The 16,673-nt window shown below is 37.5% G+C and overlaps 1 long non-coding RNA gene across 1 annotated transcript in view; it reads right to left on the reverse strand.

The window, feature by feature from the left end:
- Positions 1-1,123: 1,123 nt before the first annotated feature.
- Positions 1,124-16,673, reverse strand: part of LOC131724797 (uncharacterized) — a 33,315-nt gene continuing 17,765 nt past the window's right edge. Inside the window, exons 2-3 of the long non-coding RNA XR_009320316.1 lie at positions 2,396-2,686; positions 1,124-1,695 (exon numbers count right to left, since the gene is read on the reverse strand). This is a non-coding gene — a long non-coding RNA (uncharacterized LOC131724797). The remainder of the gene's footprint in view (positions 1,696-2,395; positions 2,687-16,673) is intronic.

Genomic DNA, 16,673 nt, shown 5'->3' on the forward strand with positions numbered 1-16,673 from the left:
AATCTCATCTTACTAGCAAAACGTACAGCAATATTTCAATTTAAATGTGCTGTAAAACGTTGCAGTGGTAAAGTCTTTTTACTTTCTCTACAACATTATGATTTTTTAATTTATTTTCTAGTTTAGATTGTTACATACTTTTACACAAACTTTAACTGCAAGGGTCATAACATACAGTACTACAATAAATGCACAGATAACCAGTGGTGCAGAATTCAGGTAAGATAAATATGATCTACATGTGACTTTGCATTTATAACAGCTTTCTACATTACAAGGTGTTTGTCTGTCTCTATCGAGGTACTGATTAGAATCAAATTATAAGACACCTAGTTCATGAAATGTCTAAACTGCTGAAGAAAGCTGTGTGAGATTTTTCCAGAGTCAAGTACTGTATAAACATTTAGTCAAACACCTTCTGTAGTGTATACCACAAAAAGTTACAGTGTCCTTTAACCAAGGGTTCATTCGAGATTTAAGTCACAAAGAAGAACTCTTTCACCTTTTCTTTTTCAAACCCCCCCACCCCACCCCACTTATTGTTCCATATGAAGGGAATCATTTTTAGGTTAGCATTGGTGTGAGGTGTGAGGATGTCTCCCAGAGCTGAGAATGGGTGTGGAGCAGAGTTCCTTTTTTACTCTGCACTCTGACTGGGAAGAGCCTGTAACTTTGCCTAGACAGATAAACACCTATTCAGGGAGTGACAATCCTCAGAGACAATCCTTTGTCTTGCTTTGACATTTTGATAACACCCCACCCTATGCTGTCAAGGAGCATCATGATAAAAAATAAAACAACAAAAGAAATAAGCCTCCAGAAATAGTTTCAAATTACCGCCTCTGATAAATACCACATTGTGACAGTGTTGTTTTTATTAGCAAAGAACAAAGTGCTGTCTTCTGCACTGTGTATTTTCATACTGTATGTTGTTTTAACATTATTTTTACTTCATTCCTAAAACAAAAGGAGAAATTGCTTAATGTGTCAAAATTAATACAGTTGTCTTTTTGTGAAGATGATTTCCTTTAAAAAGAATAAATCACTGGACATGATGGGAGACTACAACAGGCTTTTGTCAAGAAAAAACCAACAGTTTTAATTAATTTTCATGAGTGCGTTTACAACATTTCATTTTCGTGGAGTCAAGGCATTTGACAAAATAGAAAATCCTCCAAATAAAAGACAAGGCTAAATTCTCAAAGCTACTAACTCCAATTCATCATTAGCACTTTTTTTTCAGAAAGGAGCAACACACCCAATAAAGTCAACAAAACACTAAACAGCGATAAATGACCAGAATTACCATGTGGCAGGGGGAAGCCACATTGCGCACAAAAATGAAGCAGTGGTCGCTCTATTCACTAAGCTGATCATACGCACAAATAAAGCGAGCTAAAGGATTAATTTGCAAGTTGTCACATCGTGTGGAATTATGCATAAGGTTTACACACACTTTATTATAGTATATAAGGGCACTTGTATAAGGTAAGTACGGTTCTGAGTTTGTCACAATGACAGCGACCAAGGAGGACAGAGTGAGGAATCTAACGTTTACAGACCAGGAGCTAAATGTATTAGTGAAAGGCTTTTTGGTGCTGAATCAGCAAGAACATTAACTTCAATGAAACATTAAGGACAAAATAAATGCGCTCCGTAGGAGGAGGACAGGGTCTTGTCCCAAATCACAGCGTCCTGCGAAACAGTCAAAGGGGAGAAAGTAATTGTTAATAGAACATTTATGTTTAACTGCAAATCAAATAAATATTTGTTTGTTCAACTTGATATCCCTCTGATTTATTTTGTAATATCTATCAAATGTCAGCAAAGCACTCACTCAGTCAATTAAAAGTTCAATATTTACATTTCAAAAGGTGTTTGGCGAAATGTCACTTTAACATTTGATTGCTTGTATTTATGACTGCACCTCAAAAAGCTATTTTAAGTATAGCCTATTTAAATATCACACGTACATGGTTACTATATAACTATTTTAACATAGCCGAAATTGTTGCATATGACATGACAGGCACTGACTTATCAATAGCTTTGGGGGTGGGGGCAAGTGCTCCTGGTAGAGCATTGTTGACAGCAGAATGCAGCATGCAACAATGAGTGTGCACACTTTTCTAGGGCTATACTGAAGCACACTACCAGATCTATCTAAACATCTAAAGTGACTTTTTAACACTCCAAATGGATGCTCAATAACAGAGAGTGTAGCCATGTGTGCTGTATTGTACTGAATGTCTGCCTGCATTCTGGGGTCCGACAATGGTGTAAGCAGCCAGGGTCTGATCCCGAAACCAGCATCACCTATAACAAGCATTAACAATGTTAGCAAATTGTCCATGCTTCCTATCAGCGCCCTATGAAACACGTATACATTACTTACCAAGAAGCCAACCAGCTCCATATACACCTGCCTTGTAATCTTCATATATCCCGGACTGTCTGAGGATGTACGAGACATGTGACAAGTCATGTGCTGTGCCTGGATAGCTGGTGACCACATCAAGAATCCTCAGTTCTGACAACCACCCGGGCCCCGACACCAGGGCCCACCAGATGCTCAAAAAAACTTTTTTGCTTTATTATATTTTCTCTTATGCGATGTCCAGGATCTCATGTAGCCATTAGGTAGCAGCAGATGTCGACTTCACTGCAAGCTTTCATGTGCACTAACCTGTATGCAAAGGATAAATGAAAAGCAAAAAAATCAATACCGGTATACATGCAGATATAAAATTGCAAATATGAGTAAATGTACTATTTATGTGGCAGCTATCCTACTCAAGCCTTTAGGGCTAGAAATGTTTAATTTTCACTAAACTAAACTGTATGCGTACAATGCAACTTTTCAGAGCTCTCCTTTTTTCTTTCTCTCTTCCTGCTTGCGTCCTCTGTTCCCTTTGTCCTGCCTCCTCTCTCACTAACCATTGGCTTCCATCCTCCTCCTCAGTTCTTCATAAAGCTGAAAGCTATTGGCTGATACCAAGGTACAGGGGTCTCCCTGGGTTTTATGTTATTGTAGACACTAGTGACGAATACTTATCCAAAATATTTAGTCACTTTAAGAAATGTGCAACTATTGTTTAGCTTCTCCAATTTAATTTTCAATATACATTACTTTTTTGTACCCACTAGTCTTAACATAGGTATCAGCAAGTTAAAGCTGTATGATTATAAAAAAAATTACTTTTTGATAAAAACACAAAAACTTGACACTGGCCCTGAATTTTCTATAAATTATATATATTTATATAATTAGTTTTCACTTTAAAACTGGATAACAAGATGAGATCACACCTTCATTGTCTCTGCTTTGCTTTCCCTAAGTAAGTTGGCAGGATTAACTGTAGTTTGAAAGACCAAATCCACCTGCAACTCCAAATTGAAAGACTTTGTTTTACATTCCCACTGTTCAGTTGGAGACTTCCCGTGCTTGGCCCTTGGTTCCAGGATTAGTAGCTTTGTAACATTTCTTGCTTAGGTTTGGTGGGTGAAAAGAAGCTTGACAACACTAACATAGGTTGGCTGCTGAACTTCAGTCCTCTTGACTGGTAAATTGGCTGCAGTGGTGAGGAGACATTCAAATTGGTCTGTGATGTAGCGCCCCCTTACTGCGAGGTGCAGTACATCACCGTTACAGGATTAACTACGATGCTGTTATACAATGGAGTCAGAAATCTGAAACGCCAGTTGTTAGGCCACTAAACAAAAAAAAAAACTCCTACTTGATATACTGGGATAATCTCCTTTCATTAAAACTAACTAATAAACAGGCAGAGCTAGTTTCAGCTCCTGCAAAACAAACTCAGATACAGTATTTGCCCTTTTCAGTATTTACAGTTCTTTTACAAAACAGTTTGCATGCAAAAGAACCAGTCCTCTCGGCACACATGCAGTCTCCATGTTAAAACTAATCAACAGGTAAATATACAAACTGTTGAGGACAGAAAGGCTATGATTGACAGTGCTTAACAAGCTTGTTAAGGTGACATTCCACACCAATCTAACCCTCTGTCCTCAACAGCTATGATTTTGATGCCCACCCCCCAAAAAAAACATCTTAATTGTGGACAGCAAGCCATCCTGTCTACCAAGGTCAAAATGCCTGCCTTGTGTAGTCCATTACACTCCAATTGTATGCAGTTGCAAATGAAATATTGGTTCATACATAACTTTAAACACTCTATTGTTACATAAATAAAAGTCCTAAACAAAAATTTTGACACAAGGTCTTTAGCAATGTCTTCACATAAATGGTTTTGGCCCAATTTTGAAGGAGGTGCAAAGCTATATCATTAGTGCAAACTGACACAGACATTGCACTGTTTGGATTTGATTGCTTCACATGAGCAACTCTTCTTAAAATAAAATCTGTGAAGATGCACCATTTAAATTGTGACTTCATTGAAATAGGGATATCAATAAATTACATTTACTTAAAGTATTTTTGCGATAACAAAATAATTATTGTAAATCATACCAAATATGAATTAGCATAACTTTGTGGTCTCACATGTTCCTCTTTAAAATATGCACACATTAAACAGGTTAAAATTTAAATATGATATGTTGGCTGTGATTTACGAATCTGCCTTAAGAATAGCTTTGCAATACCTTTGTTTATGTAAGGAGGCCCAACCAATAAAAATCTGGGAAATGGTTTGGGTTAAAGGGCATTTATATTTCAATTAATAAAAGTTTAAACAGCGCAGTGTTTGTTCCTTTGGGTGTTTAATGTTTAAACATTAGGTAATAAATAGCTGGGATAAATGGAAGTCAGGTATAAATACCGGTAATTATTTTTTAAACAGCAATGAAATCTAATACAGCGGACATGTCATTTTTTGGCATAAGGTTGTTTTTTTTTTCTAACCAACTAACTTGACGTTAAATACACATACATTTACAAGTAAAACTGAAAAAAATGACCATAGTGGAAAGCATGCTAAGGTACTTAGATGATCTTTTGTCTGTGGCTGCTAAGACTGCAGTAAATGTAAGCAATTACACTTGACATGCAGTCAATGTGTATTACATGTAACACCTCCTGTATGTGAGGCACGGGGAAAAGCTGAGCTGAACACACCCGAGAAGTGTTTCACAACAAAACAACCTGAAGAGTATTATTGTGCTTATAAAAAGCTACCTGCAAAATTAACTATCAGATACAGACATTTAAGCTGCATCACATCAATATCACTATCTACTATAGATTATAAATGTATATCCCTACTTAAAAATCATTAAACATTTACTGAGCAAAGGAAATCCAGAAACTAAATTAATCTTGAAGACAAATAAGCCAGAGAAATGCTAAAACACACTCCAGTGGCTTGCAGCCCACCACAGCACAAGGAAACTGAAATTCCTTATTTCACTCACATAGCATTAATTAATTTAAATATCTGTAAAAAATGCTTCGGTCAAGCTGTCAAGGGTATCTTGATTAACAGTGACAAGAGAAAAGGTGGGAAATAATAATAATAACAATAATAATAATAATAATAATAATAATAATAATTCTCACCCACCCAACTAATTACACTGCTTTAAGAAATTAACAATCACTTCATGAGAAGCAAATATTTTAAATAAAAAATAACAAAACTTAAACCACTGCAGAAGTTACCAGCATGCAAACAGTCCAAATGCATACTGAAGAACAAAGCAATCTGGGTGGGGTTTGTTGCAGTCAAGGGATTTCTCTTAGTGGGAACATCTGCCAATCAGTAACACCCCAGTGGAAATGGGAAGATCAGATGCGAGGAGGAATTCATGCACTGCCTCCAAAGATAAACACTGACTTCCAGTGTCTTTGCTCTCTCTTTTTTCCCATACCTACTGTTCCATTCAAGCTGGCTCCATCAGAGGAGCTCACAGGAAATCTCAGACCACTTCAATAGACTTCAGTCTCTTTGATGGGAGACGTTATCGTTGGCCTATTTTGTAAAGTATTTAGTACAGTCCAAAAATCCAATTCAAAGTCTGCCCCTCTAGACAACCAAGCCACACCAAGCTGTGAATTTTATTGTGATGTCATGTTTATTTAGCCTATTTATAGATTCTTTGGAAGCATTTTCAATTTATAATCTCATTATGTTAACCTGCAGATGGGAGTTACACTCAATTCCTTGCACTGCTCGCTGTCCACTGCTTTACTATCACAAAGCATAAATTAGATGGGTACACTTAAAATACATTTAAAACTTTTAATATCTCTTATGAACCAAAATAAAAAATTACATAAAACATATTTAAGTGCAATAGCAAACATCATTTTAAAATATTAACAACAGCAACAATATTAACAACAGCAAAAATGTGATCATTACACATTACGTAATTTCAAAATCAAGATTTGTTTTGTTAAAAGAATATTCAATAGAATTTAGTAGAAAAGCCATCAGGAATGAAATGTATTTAAAGGCTCTCCATATCATTGTGCAGTTGAACATGCTAAATAACACTATGGAGTTCCAGTTTGAACTATACAAATTGTAACACATCCTTTACTAAATGTTAAAACATCAGGGAAGGCTTGATTTTGACTAATTGAACAAACTCTTGTCCATTTAAAGTCAAGTCTAGAAGCTGTAGGAAAACTTTTTGGTGCCAATGTAAGAACTTGCTTGGAATAAGATGATGATCTGGTTGGCCAACAGGTGGTTTACATTGTCTGTAGTCTACCATAGAGTTACGTGTGTAGTTTAATCTCTGTGTTTATATTAATCTCAAATGTCTGGCAAGTATGAGCCTGTAAACTTTGTTTTCATCCTCCCAGGTCATATTAACCTGAGAACTGTCAGCCTCAATAGGAAATGATGGGTTCTCTTAGCGTTGTGGTTTCAACCTTCCATCGGATGAAGGGAGCACTTAAAACCAAAGCTGAATAACCAAAGCTGGGATTTCAAAGCTACTCTCCATCCTCATTATAGGGCTATTTATTAAAATGCTTTCTTTCATATTAAACTACATCTGTTGGCTCCTCAATATGGCAATTAAATCACAGGAAAATAAGCTTTGTTTTAACTCACGCCACATTATAAACACATGCAGAATAAGAGTCCTGGCTCCCAAGGACTATGTTATCATGTGGGTGGACTGTTTAAGATTACAGCTCTGTAAGTACAATATGCCAGAAACGTAGTGAAAAGCTTTTTTTTTCAATGAAGTGGTCCAAAAATGCCATCAAGGAAAAGAAAAATTAATTCTAAACCTTTTATAGACAAGAAGAAGGACATGATAACTTTCATTGGGCTAACTAAACAATAATTAATCACAAGCTTTTGAGACCTCAAAGGTCTCTTAAGATGAAAGTAGAAAACCTTTTATAAAAATACAATTGGACAAGATAAGGTATGTATTGGTACCATAGTAGGTTAACGAAAGATCTGGTTGCATGCCTTATGTTCAGGTGGTATTGCATCGACTTGGTATTAAACCTGGAGAGTGAAATTGCCCCACCCTATTCATTGTCTTATTTCCTCTTTCCTGTCATTAACTAACCAGCTGCATCCTATAATGACTCACATGCTTTGACCATGATGACATAACTGAGGTAAATTACACTAAGTGAAACACTAACAGCCTACCTGATAGTAAGGTATGCAAACTGAGTGAAAGTATCCATGCCAAGATAATCATAGCTTGGTGTTTCACTCTTGTACAGTTAATAAGGTGCAGCAGCTAGTGTATGTCAGGACCTGCCAAATACATAGCAATGAGGATATATGTGGACTGTACAGATACAACTACAACTACAGATACTCAATTTAAAAATGATACCCAAAGCGACAAATAAGTTGTATGCATGATAATTACATTAGGAAAATACAATTAAAAACATGATTTTAGAATCATATTTATGTATTTTAATTACAAAATAACAAGTTGGCATGGCTGTTCATTCATTTCTGGCAAAATTACCGTTGAGTAGAGCTGTTAGGTACAGGCTGAGATGTTTTCTTGTTTGAGCACTATATTCTTGAGCCTAGTAATTGTTCCACTGACAGTAAGACTCAAACTTGTTACTTCATAAATATAAAACTAATAATGATAAATAATTATGTCTTTTCTATGTTTTTGTCCAAAAATCCTTATATTGGGTCTCTGCATGGTACATCTTTTAAGATAATCTGACCCTCAGTATTTGACATCTTTTCCTGTTTTGAGCTCTGTGTGCGCACTCAGCCTGCCCTCAGAATGCTTTGCTTACCACTCTCACTGAGACCTGAGTAAACCTGCCTGTTGACACGATGGCACCTTTTATAAGCACTGAATCTCACAAAAAATGTACAGTGAGTATAATGATAAAAGAAGAAAAGAAAAAAACAAGTAGTGCCCTGGTTTTGGAAGAGCTGTTGGACTACTGTTCTTAAGGCTGGCACTGTGACAAAAAGGCAGGAATCACACAGCAGTCCTGGCAGAACTAAGTCCCCTGTCATCTACAGAAAATGAGCTCTATTACTCTGTCTCTTTTTTCCCACAGCACTGTTACAAAGTAACATGATGGGTCTCTTGTGATCTTTGAAAATAGTCGTGACATTGTGCAGTTACTACAGCGCTGCCCAGATTGGAAGCTGATAAAACAGTGCCATTTGAATGTCTGGGACTGACAGGACACAATTAAGCAAGCTGTATACAAATCCAAGAGATCATTTCTTCAGGGTCTAGCACAATAACTGTAATTTACCAAACTTTAAACCTTTTTTGTTGTTGATTTTAGAATATGGAAACCTCACATTTGCCAGTAAAGCTATAAAGAGTTTTGATAAACAGTAGTTTTGGTTGTGTACAATAGATTGTAACACTTATATTATTTTATAAATTCGTTTTTTCACATATAATGATGTTATATCTACAAAAGGTGCCAAGTAGAATAAAGCAACCACCCATAAAATCGGGGCAAATTTGGCCCCCACTTGTTTATTCATGTTGCTACTAGTTCCTACTGCAATGGGGGGCTACTTTATTCTACTTTCCTTTACTGTATCTGAATTATAGGATGTGACAGGGAGAGCCCTGTCGCTGGTTCGTGGAGTGTAGGTGTGCCTTTAGGAAAGCAACTGGGACGCGCGTTGCTAAGTGACCAGTTGAGCAGTGGGCTTGCACAGCACTGAGCTCATCAGGAGGTCCAGATTGGCTGGGGGGGGGGGGGGGCACTGAGGGAAAGCTTGTTTTGTTTACATCCAGGAGGAGAGTGTCCGCCCCGCAGGACAACTACTATGGAACCTCTCGACTACAAGGTGCCTGTGAAGGCTGCTCAACCAGGACCGTCACAACGACGCTGAGTCGCTGGGAGGCCGGGACTTTGGGAGCAACAGCAATAGGTTGGTTTAGGGGTATAGAGAGTATAGAGAGGGTTACCATAGTGTAGCGTGTTCCTGTAGCGGGACATCTCATTTAGTGAGATCAGCGCTTGGCCTTGTGTGACAAATTTTTATTTTTAGCTTTGTTTTGTTTTCTTTATTAAATCCGGCACTAGGATTACCATTGTTGGTACCCGAGCATCGGCCCTGTGTTTATTAAATCTGCGCACCTGTGAGGCGTGTCAACACCAAATGCTCTGTGTCTGCCTCATTATTATCGAGTGACGACCCACACACGTAACAAATCCCCTTGGTACATATGGTGTCCTGCGTGGGATTTGAGCACCGCAGAGGGACAGAGTGGGACTGTGGGTTGAGAAAAAAAAAGGCAAGGCAAGACCACCCATCTCAGAGACACATGGAGAGGTACGAGAGCTGGCTTATGGACCCCGGCACCCCTGTGGCTGAGAATGGAGGGTTGATTGGTGCCAAATCTGTAATAATAATGAGCTGCAGTAGTTTCAAATGGTAAAGGGGTTAAATAAGCAATGATGGTAGGCTACAAGAATGTAAGATTGAGAAGAAAATTTCTGCAGGTGAAAACTTGCTGTAAAAAAGTTCACATTATAGTTTTCACATAGATATTTATGTGGCACATTTGCAAATATAACCATTTAACATTTGCTATCTTACATATTGTAGGCACCTGTATTTCTACTGACTGGCCAAAACAGAAAAGTGAGTTCTTATATTGGTAGTTTGATAATTTCATAGAGGTAGGGAGGGTTGTAACCAGCATTTTCTATATTTTGAACAGACCTGGTATAATTTTAAGCAAGCATTAATAAAATCCAATTTCAGAATTTTAATCAGAGTCTATCAATATTGCTGCATTTTACGAATGTATGCATATCAAGCATGAATTGATCCTGTACTGTTTGTATCCTTGGGTTAATACAAAAGTAAACCTAGCCCAGACCTTCAGTAACCACATGTGTTAATGCTGACTTGCCATGCCTGAGTGCATTACATGGGATTTAATACAGGACATGACATCAAATCAGAGCTTCAGCTTCAGGCTTTGTAAATCCAACCCAAATGAGGCATGGCTGTACGCATACGAAAAAAATAATCAAAGCTTGAAAGATAATACAAATACATTTTCATTCAGCCCTCATACAGAAAGTAATGACCTATGTAATACAAAGAAAATAAATGTTAGAAGGAGAAATCTGTGGACGTTTTTTTCTTTTTAATTCAAAATAAAAACCTATTGGTAAATAACAATTCTGCTCCACCTAAAATATGTTATTACATTTAAGTCAAATTGAGCAGGTGTTGTTCAACACAAAGAAAGGCTCGAGGGGCATTCATTTACAGGGGAACAGACCTTCTCAGTATTCTACACTTGCATTTAGAAAAGGGAATGTATACCTTTAAACTTAATCAATAACTGTTTGGTATGAGCAAACTTCATTTCTAATAATCAATCTATTTAAATCACTAATGAAGACAACAGAAACCTTTGCCCGTAACCATTAGGCTATGTTATGGTAATCACTACCCTGAATCAGTGCATGCATTACATCATCAACCCATATTCATGTATTCAACACTAATTTGAGGCAATCACATATGTTCACTCAACTGTACATTAACGCCGTAAAATGTAACTTTAGTTCTCCAGGCTACATAAATACTATTAAGGTTGCTTCATTGTTTCATGGTGGAACCAAGTTCCCTTCTTTGATGTGATGAGAACCATTTCAAGGTGGATGCAAATTATATGTTGAAGAGAAATACATAAAGAGAAACATATGGAAATGGTTGGTGAAAATGTTTTTTTTTGGTTAACATGCTTCTGGGGTTGAAATAAGTAACAGGTAATGACACTTAACCTCTTCGGTGTATCTAATGCATGAATTATGTTTTCAAGTTTAAAGTGAACATGATTGTAGACACTGCAGCAGCTTTCCCTCTCAGAATTCTCAGTTGAAATTTACACCTATTTACTTCTGACACTGTACACCACAGATGTGCAGCAAATCATTAAAGTGGCCCATAGAACTGGCAAATGTTATAAAGTAATACAAACTGGTAACTGCAATTGTAATAACACTGCCTAGACATGTTATAAATTATTTTACTTCACAAGAAATAACATAGTAACTACAAATGTAATACACACTTAACAGCAACTAGCATTTAGACAACACATGTAATACCTCAGAATTATTTTTTTTATTTCCAGTTGGGATGTTATAGCATTTTCAGTTGTATCTGAGTGCAGGTTTTTGCAGGTAGATCTTTATACAATTTGTGAGAAACACATTTGCAGGTGTTTTTTTTATATTTGTAGGTTGTAGACTTTGGCCCTGTCCACACTACATAACCGATCTCGAGAACCGTACTCGAAACCGCTCTACTTAATACAGCTCAAAGCGTCCACACTGAAGTACCGTTTCATGTTTAGTCAGGCTTAATGCGTCCACACACCATTAGAATAGTTCAGTTACAATTCCCAGCAGCACAACGAACCTTAGAAATGAATACGATAATATCCCACCATGCACTGTATTTTATTTTAAAATAATGTGTTATGCCCCATATTAACAGAGGTCCATATTGCTAAAAACAAATGTAACAAGTATTGTGGAAAAAGTAAATCCGAACACACACACACACAAGTAGGGCTTGAAGTTTTAGTAGTGGTTAGGGCTCTGGACTCTTGACCGGAGGGTTGTGGGTTCAATCCCCAGTGGGGGACACTGCTGTTGTACCCTTGAGCAAGGTACTTTACCTAGATTGCTCCAGCAAAAACCCAACTGTGTAAATGGGTAATTGTATGTAAAATAATGTGATATGTGTATAATGTGAAATAATGTATAATGTGATATCTTGTAACAATTGTAAGTCGCCCTGGATAAGGGTGTCTGCTAAGAAATAAATAATAATAATAATAATATTTTTCATCAGGTGAAGTTCCTTTAAACAAATTGAGCTGATTCTGTTTTATAATTAAACTCGGAAAAAGCTGTTAATTACAAAACAATCTTTGTTTTTACCTTCATATCTTGCCTGAGCCTAATTCTGGTCCTCTTAATTTTATTTCAAACAGAGCTGACAAATTACATAATTTGTTCATCCCCGATCGTACTTTTAACTCGCATTTCATTTTTGCGGTCGCCTAATTTAACGTTGTGCTTTTGTTATTTTCGACACTAGTTTAACAGAGATGTCCTGACAGAGTTTTTTTAAGCATAAAAATGAATACCTAGTGCGGAGTGTACACTGATAGCAAGTCCTTCAGGCACCTGCTCTGAGTATTTCGCCAAACATACCACAAAGCATTTTGGGAAATTGGAGGATACACAAAAAAATGTAGTTTGGTATTACAGCGTCCACACTTCTGATAAACCGCACTACCTGATGCGATCTAATTAGAACCGGACTCGAGACTACCTCCTGAGGTGGTCTCGAGTCCGGTTCTCGAGTCCGGTATTAAATGCTGCGTAGTGTGGACGCAAACCGTATTTAGCACTTTTAAGACGGCTTAAATGCAACTAATACGGTTTAAAGGCATAGTGTGGGCAGGGCAATTGTCTGCTTTCCCCACTCAGATTAATTGTCATAATCACTGTCCGACTGGCAGTACTCACAGAAGCACAGAGCCAGCAGACAGAGCACCTGACCATAGTGTACTGTACCTTATACTTATCAGCTTCTGGATAACCCCAAGCTGGGGAGTGAAGTATAACTTGGCTCTCCAAAAAAACTAGCTACACACTTAAGGTGGCTAGCAATACAATTTCTGTCATATGAAATACACCCTATAGAGTTAATTAAATACTTTTAAAATCCTTTTATAATATATATATATATATATATATATATATATATATATATATATATATATATATATATATATATATTGTGAAATTAAGAGTGTCAAAGGGGTTAGAGACCCAGAACGACTGGGAACTACAATTCCCAACAACGGGGCAAACATACCGTGCATGACGGGTATCAGCGGTAGCTTTAAAAAGCTGCGTGAATCAGCTAGAGGGGAGAGGGAGAACAGGTGCACACACGAGCCGTGGGACGGGAGAGTACCTAACCCAGACGAAAGTGGGCAGCGGCATTGGGAGCGAAATTGGGAAATTAACCAGTGGTAACTCAGAGGAATACAATTGTAGCACTCGTTTCTAAAACGGTACAGCGTAGTGGGACATTCCATTGAAGCAACCTTGCGGACTACCATTGTCACCAGTCGGAGACAACCATTGTTTCTACAGCGGGACTGTGCACGGTGGTTTTACCTTGGAAACAACACGGCGGACTACAGGCTTCCCTGCATCGGAGCAACGCCGAGAACACTGACCGCTGTAGAGTGAGTACGCTGTATTGTACTGTTGATATGCTGGGAGCTATGGAAGTACGGGACTTGTGTGGATGTAAACAGAGTGCTTAAAGACTGTATCAAAAGCCCCCGAACTGGGCAACTGATTAACAGGAGAACTGTGTTCGGCTGGAAGAGTTGAACGGTGTACAAATTACGCAGGGACACAGAAAGGGTGATTTAAATGAAAACCACTTTATTGTATGTCCGGGGAACAGTGGAACCTGCAACAAAAGAGAGGCGAGAGTTAGAGAACGCTCAGTGCTCACTGTTTTTCACCTGTATTAATTCTATTCTACACAGCAGTGTTATTACTTACCTTTACGAAAGGTTGGCCGGGTGTTGGGGCCGCACTATACTGCAAACAGGCTTCCGGGGCCGTCGGGATTACAAACCTGTGAGTAGGACGGGGACTACCACAACTCCACAGCGCCATCTGGTGGATGTCCGCGACAACCTGGAAAAGAGAAAGAAGCCACAATACCAAGCCACCACCAAAAAAACTTGGATACAGCAAGCCATTTCTTACCTGAGGGCCTCGTTCCACAAAAAGTCCTGGACTGTGTTTATTTGAGTTGTGTTATTATTTGTCTTGATAATTGGAACTTCTGTGTGTTCATTTGTAGAATATAAGAGGAAAAGGAAAATCATTAAAACCGAAATCTCCTTGGACCTGGGTCTCTGTCACGTTCTTCTGCACCAAAACAGGCACTACGTACACATCTCATATTTACATGGACTTCACCAGTTCACAATATATATATATATATATATATATATATATATATATATATATATATATATATATATATTAGTGAAATAATCGGTTTCAAGTGTTTGATGTGTGTAAATGCATTAGTTTTCTGTTTCCCTGGGAGCTGGAATCAGACCTCCAAAGTAGGAAGCCAGTCAGCCAACCATTATAGTGGAAAGACTTGGCAGGTGTAAGGAACCTCACCCCCTGTACTGAAATGTATTTATCTGCTTTTTTAGAGAGAGTCTGGTATATGTTAGTGGGTGTTCAAGCTTTATTTAATGCAGAAAAACCTGTACTGTTAAAATGTTTTTAAAAGCAAGAGCCTCTAAACTTTACTTTTTTATTTACTTTTAGCTGAGAAAACTGTGTGGAGGAGGGGAGTGGGTAATGAAAGACGCAGATTTTCTTTTGTGACATTTCACTATGGATGTTTACATACTTCACCTGTGGACACAAGGGAGGCAGGCTTCAAATATTTCTTCATGCCCAGTGACTTGTTAACGATGGGACATCCATAACCCTATCCTTTAACTAGGACTTGTTTAATTGGCGTTCCATGGTAAAACTAGGACTGATCACAACTTTTCATGAATGATTTTCACAGATTCTTTCAGAAAAAAAAAAAAATCTGCTTAATAAATCAATTGGTGGCCACCATAAATACATATAATGTTAACCTGGTGTAAAGATGACATCTAGTTACAGACCAGATTTCCAGAAAGAAGAATATTTAATAGATTTAAGCTATACCAATTTCCAAAATATCATACCTGTTGATTTCATAGAGGTTCTATCACACTATGTATGATGTTTATGATTCAAACTTGTACAAAACATCAAATGTAATCATTTACCTGTGAATCGACTGACAAAATGTAACCAACATAAGAAGTAAGAAAGGTGCATGACCCCAGATGAAGGGTCAAAATGAAACATGTTCCATTTAAGTCATCTGGAAAGGTACACGATTGAGTAACACCACGTATTTTCTGAAATGTATACAGGGTTCTCCCCAGGCCTTTTCACATTCTGGTGGCTATAGTTCTTTTGTAGGAAGGCAAAGAGCACGCTTTGTACGTTTTCAGAAAATGTCCATAATTATTGACAGGCCCTTATAACAATATACAACCATAAGTGTGGCATACTCATATAGTGGAGAACAAAAAGTAATGAGAAGCAAGATACGCTGAAGTGTGCCTGTTTTTGTAAAGTAAAGCTAAACATGTAGAAGTGGGAGGTTTCCAGAGTCTGTTGGATTTAGTGTTGCCACCTGTAAGGGAGGTGGAATGTCTTTTTACAACAGTTAAGGTAGGGAATGGGACCCACTGCCCATATGATACAGGAACATACCCCAAAATAATCAGAGCTAATAAAAGAACAAATTCATAAATCTGTTGGAATCAAAGCACAGCTGGGTCTAGTGTCCCCATCACAGAATGTAATTGTAGTTATATTAATAATGTTAAATTAACTTTTTACAAGGTTGATTCAGCATGCTTTTTTCTGTTTTCTGTGCTGCCCCCGAACAATGATCATGGTTTAGTATACACAAAGATGATGCTTTCAGGCTTCTGATTATGCAAGGTATGTGCTTCTTCATTAAAATTACATGTGTGCCGAGTACTAGGATCATACGATGATCCATTACGATAATGGATAGTACAAAATTAAAAAGGCCAATACTCTTCTTTTGTATCAGATTTTTTTTTGTACATGTATAGATGTTTACTTATCTTAAATTAGTTAATACTTTTAGAATAACTTTAAATGCAAAATTCTGAATCAATGAATAAATGGAACTTGGGTGGCATTTTATTAATTGCAAATGTTTCATGCAATTTAAAAATGCTACTTTATTATTATTATTTGTTTATTTAGCAGACACCTTTACCAAGGCGACTTACAGAGACTAGGGTGTGTGAACTATGCATCATCTGCAGAGTCACTTACAACTATGTCTCAACCGAAAGACAGAGCACAAGGAGGTTAAGTGACTTGCTCAGGGTCACACAATGAGTCAGTGGCTGAGATGGGATTTGAACCGGGGATCTCCTGGTTACAAGCCTGATTCTTTAACCACTGGACCACACAGCCCTCCTTTTAGTGTGATTGCCCTTATTTTAGAAAAAATAAATACTGTGCATAACAAATATAGCAGCATTTGTTAAACACAGAAAGCTAAGACACAATTTTAAAA

This window comes from Acipenser ruthenus, chromosome 3, assembly GCF_902713425.1.
Source record: "Acipenser ruthenus chromosome 3, fAciRut3.2 maternal haplotype, whole genome shotgun sequence".
Lineage (NCBI taxonomy): Eukaryota > Metazoa > Chordata > Actinopteri > Acipenseriformes > Acipenseridae > Acipenser > Acipenser ruthenus.